General features: G+C 49.2%; 1 long non-coding RNA gene across 1 annotated transcript; it reads right to left on the bottom strand.

Moving 5' to 3' along the window:
* Positions 1 to 1,208: 1,208 nt before the first annotated feature.
* LOC127688426 (uncharacterized) lies at positions 1,209 to 3,305 on the bottom strand. The gene is made up of 3 exons (XR_007978696.1): positions 3,093 to 3,305; positions 2,820 to 2,951; positions 1,209 to 2,719 (listed from the first exon to the last, which is right to left on the bottom strand). It is a non-coding gene; the product is annotated as an uncharacterized LOC127688426 (long non-coding RNA).
* Positions 3,306 to 5,062: the final 1,757 nt, after the last annotated feature.

The following is a 5,062-nucleotide window of genomic DNA, read 5'->3' as shown; positions in this document are numbered from 1 at the left end:
AATACAGTTCCTCGTGTAGTGGGGACCCCCGACCATAGAATTATTTTCTTCACTACTTCATAACTGTAATTTTGCTACTGCTATGAATCATAATGATAATATCTGATATGCAGGATATCTGATATGTGACCTCAAAGGGGTTGTGACCAACAGGTTGAGAAACACAGGTTTAGAAGGAGGCACTCACCTACCATAATCATGGTGTGGACCTGAGGTTGTTTCATATATATATATGAATATAGTGAGTGTGTGTGTGTGTGTGTGTGTGTGTGTGTGTTGCCAAGTGCACATGAGCACATGATTGCAGGTACACATGTGTCATAGTACACACACAGAGGGAGGTTTCAGTCCACATCTTCTGTCTTGTTTGCAACAAGGTCTCCTGCTAACCACTGTATATGCAAGGCTAGCTGGCCCATGGCCTTCCAGAGATTCCTGTGACCACTCTCCATCGCACTGTAGGAGTGCTGGGCTTATAGATCCACCCAATCACATACAGCTTTATGGAGGTTGGGGGATCCAAACTGAGGTCCTTATGCTTGTGTGGCAAGTTTGTTCTCTTACCACGCACAGTAAGTCCCTTTCTATGAAGAAGACAGGGTCATCTCCATGAGTGACAAAAAGCACTGGACCCATTTCATGTAAAGAGAAACTGAGGCATCTGGCCATGTGACTGATGAGGAAGTAGCAGTGTCTCATCTCCTGACTTCTGTCCCATGGATCTCCAACTTTCCTTTTAATGACCTTAAGGAAGCGGGCCTATGCAGCTACCCAGAGGCCATCTGATTATCCCAAGTCACTCTGTCATTCTTTAACAATGAAATAACCACTGTTTACTGAGTGTGGGTTTGCATGGGGCATTAGGCAGAGCAGGCTGGCTGCCAGTGAGTCCCGGGGAGCTGCTTATCTGCCTCCCCAAGGCTGGGATCACAAGCACAAGCCACCATGTCCAGTTTAGGGGGTGGGTGTGTTGTTCTTGTTCCGTGTGAGTTCTGAGGATCAAACTCAGGTCCTTGAGTTTGAATAGCAAACACCTTACTGAGCTGAGCCAGCTCCTCAGAGTGTTCGTGCCACTTCTGAAGGAGTGACATGGCTCCTTATAGCCGAGAGCTCTACAGAAGACATCTCTTGTAGGTCTCTCCTGGACTTGCTGACACAACCACTAAAGACACACTCGGGCAGGAAATTGACAGAGACTTTATTGCTGAGTCAAGCAAAATATTTTATTGTAAGGCAGACGTAGTTACAGGACAGACACAGAGACATCCCCGCTGCCAAAGCCCACTGCAGAGGCACGCCTTTGCTTCCCAGGCAGGCAGGTCCGCAGAGGCCTGAGCAATGCAGTTGTTAAGGTCGTTGGTCTCCTGTTCCTATAGGATCTTAGAAAATGGCAGAGTGAAACCACCCAAAATTGCCCAAAAGATTCAAAGCAGCTGAAAGTCGCTTTTGATATTTAAAACATTGTCTACTGTTCTCAGTGTAGGATCAGAGGGAGCTGAATCTCAAACTGCGGGGCGTGTGTTCCTTTGTAGTTCAACACTCATATCAAACAACACACATGAGCCCCGTGTGTAACACACATCTGACTGGGTTTTAACGGTGGCCGGTTCCACAGTTAAAGGAGTCTTTGGCAGCTAAGCAACTTGGCTTCTATATGCCATGACCTAAATCCAAACTTGAGAAAACAGAAAGGACATGCATTTTGAAGCTAAAGATGAGATCTATGCTAGGCCAACAACATGGCCCTGTGTACTACCTAGCCTGAGATTCAGGACATCTCTGGGAACAGAATCTGTTCCTTAGAGTGACATTAAAGGGAAACTGTTCCCTTCCAGTCAAGAGAATGACTTAGGTGGATACCCAACATTCCAGTTGGGCAGGCCAATCGCCTGGCAAAGGGACCATCCCTCAAGAAGGTGGGACCACGTTAAGCCTTATAAGGAGGTAAGAGGAATAATTATCCGTTTAATGAGATACTGTCCTTTCCCTCTGCAGAATTCCCACCCACTAGTGTAGCCCTGCATGACTGAGATTGCCTGCCTGCCTGAACTACTCAGAAAATCACAGCTCTCCCTTGCTTCCATCTCTCTTAGAAGCACCTTTCCTGGACTCTCTGGCCTTTCTGCAGAGCCTCCCCCGCCCACCTTGTGGCTGCTGTCCCACCATGTGGCTGACCTTCCTGCTGGCTTAACTTAAGCTGCAGGGCGACACTGCCTTCTCTGTCTTCCTCCTGTGGGCAGCTGCTGAGATGTACAGTTCTGCCTTCTCCTGCTTTATGTTCTTAGATGCTAATAATAAATGTCCTTGAACCCCTTTTGGGTCAGTTCTTATATTATTTGTTATTAATGGGACTTTTGAACTCTAAGAGCAGACTCTGGATTCGTCAGCTAATAAGTCATGATGCTGGTTGGGCTCTCCCAGATTCCTAGTAACATGTTCGGAAACAAGGTCAATTTGGGAACAAACTTACGCCCAATTTTACCTATTAAAGCAATTCCTGGTTAAAATTCCCTGAGCCAAGAAAAGAAAAATGAAAGGGGATTGGGGGAAGGAGACAGTCTGACTCAGAACTGGGCCCCAGGACTTCAGTCTGAAGGATGCCAGCATGAGGCCACTGCTTCTTGATTCCTTCCTGTCAGTAATGTCACCTCACTGTGTTTCTGCAACTTCCTGGAGACCTGAGGAGGTGGGCCATCCACTTTGTAGCCAAGCAGTGGGCCTACAGGAGGATACACAGGGAAATGTCTGTCAGGAACAGGTGCAAACAGTGTGCTAACTGGGGAGTCAAGGGGCGGAGGGCAGAGCAGATGGGTCCTCACCTCCTCCCAGCTTGTTTCTCTTCACCTCCTCTCCGCAAGGGGCCTTGTGCGCTGGAACTGCCAGTGATTTGGAATCAGGTAGATTCCACAGTCGTCGCCTTGGAGTCCGTCACCTTTCAGGCCATTCAGTCTCTGTTGATAAGAACATAGAATAAATCCCTGGGCATCAGTGAGCCATGGAATCTTCTGTGTGGGATCGATCGTACATAGCAGACACACACACAGAGGAGGAATGGGGGTGTAAGAGAAGAAAACTCAGAGAGGATACACTACCTGCCGCCTTTCCCTGGGACTCCCCTAGGCAGCTGTGTCCTGGACTGGAGACTTGAGGTGATTTCTAGGGCCTCCCGGCCATGTCAACGGTCTGAAGGGCCAGGAGGCGTCATCCACTGCCACGTGGGCACCTGAACTCAGAACTCAGCTCCTTGATAACCTCGGCCCCAACTCTCTTGAGTGGATTCTGTCACTGGAATACTATACAATAGAGCAAAATGCAGTTGGAGATTAACAAAAGGTTCTCCCTGGGCCCCTTGCCCTGGGGTAGCCACCAGGGAAAGGCTGGGCAGATGGGGTGAGGGGTATCAACCTCCATGGGCTTCTCTCTAGCAGACTCCAGGTTGAAGTCACCTCCTTACTCAGCTTCCTGCCGAGCTTCCAAAGCCCTAAGCACATTCCTTCTGGCCCTCGATTCAGTCTAGTGTAGTTTGTTGATTCTAGAGATCCCCTGGGTCCTACGGAGTATGGGAGCAGTTCTATCCCAGCTGGGCTTCTCATGTGGGACAGAAGAGCACCAAACTGGAGTGTGAAAGCCACAAGAGACACATGGCTCTACCCATGACCATCCCCACTACCACCTCCTCACTCAAATCGTGGAAAGCCCAGCACTGCCATTTTGTCCTTTGGAGAACCCATGTGCCCAGAACATGGGGTAGCTGGCACAAGAAGATCCACCCACTCTGGGATCAAAACTCGAAACACTACCTAGAAGCACAGAGATAAGCATCCCTAGAAACGCATGCACACAAGTACAGATGCCAATAGCATAGCACACTTAGAGGCCACGGCAGAACTTTCTGTGGTGGCAGAAATGCTCTCACCAGTTACCACAGCCACGCAGCCCTGGAAATGCAGCAGCCCTGAGTAAGGAATAGGTTTTGACAGTTTCTTTGAGTTAAGGTAATCACATGAACCCCATGGCTATCCCATTGCAGGCTAATTCCATCTCCTGGGTAATGGCTCTTGTGTTGAAAACGACAAGATTCTTCCTAGACAGGAAGCCATGGCTGAAAAATCTAGGCAAAGAAGAAGGTTCGTCTTCCAGCCTTTCACATTGTAATTCCTCTCCTGGGTGCCCTCTCCTGCTCCTTGCCGGCATGGCTGCATCTGTGGTTCACCCTCCTGCTGCATCTCAGCATCTGTTGGAATGGCTTACCAGTCTCAATCCCATCTCCACTCCTCCCGTCCTCAGGACTGGCGCAGCGGCTGCCTCATGGCTGGACCAGCCTGATTCGTCCCTCCCTCCTTCTTCCACAGGCACCCCTGCCCTGGACCCCCACTTTGAACCCGAACTACAGGATGGTCGAAGACGACCGACCGCATACACAAGCTCGGTTTGCTTGTTTTGAGGCAGTAGTCCAGGCTGACCCTGACTTCACGCTCCTCCCTCCCCAGCCTCTGGAATGCAGGGATTATAGAAGTACTGTACCACCTCCATCTTTGATCCTCTGCTTTGATACAATAACGGGTAATTGATGCTTGACCTGCACTCTTAAGGAAATTCCTGGATACATCTGCGAGGGCAACTAACATTCAGGTGAAACTCAAAATCATAGGTGCTGGCAAAGACTGACCACACAGGTCCTTGCAGCAAGAATTTCCTGAAGCTTAGAACGCAGGTCTTCTGTAGATATACATTGATAACGATGTGATATCTGGTGAAAAGGGGCCTTTGGCGGTCTTCTATTTCCCCATTTGCCCCACCTCAAGAGATGCTGCATCTGACAGACTGTGAGATCATACCTCATCCCTGTAAGAGGCACTGACCACTCCTAATCCACTCATCAGTCTCCTCTCCTACTAACAATAGTAGGAGCCACAAGACCTCCTCCTGCCTGGCTCTTCAGTCTATTTGGTATGAAGGAAAGATGCTCCGAGTTGACCTAGACCCTTTCCTGAAGTGACCCTGGCTACAGGACTTCACATCCCCCACCCTTTTGTTCACGCACTGGGGAATACTGTCTGCA

Source organism: Apodemus sylvaticus, chromosome 7, assembly GCF_947179515.1.
Source record: "Apodemus sylvaticus chromosome 7, mApoSyl1.1, whole genome shotgun sequence".
NCBI lineage: Eukaryota > Metazoa > Chordata > Mammalia > Rodentia > Muridae > Apodemus > Apodemus sylvaticus.
The sequence above is the reverse complement of the archived record's forward strand: the minus strand, read 5'-3'. Positions and strand labels throughout refer to the sequence as shown.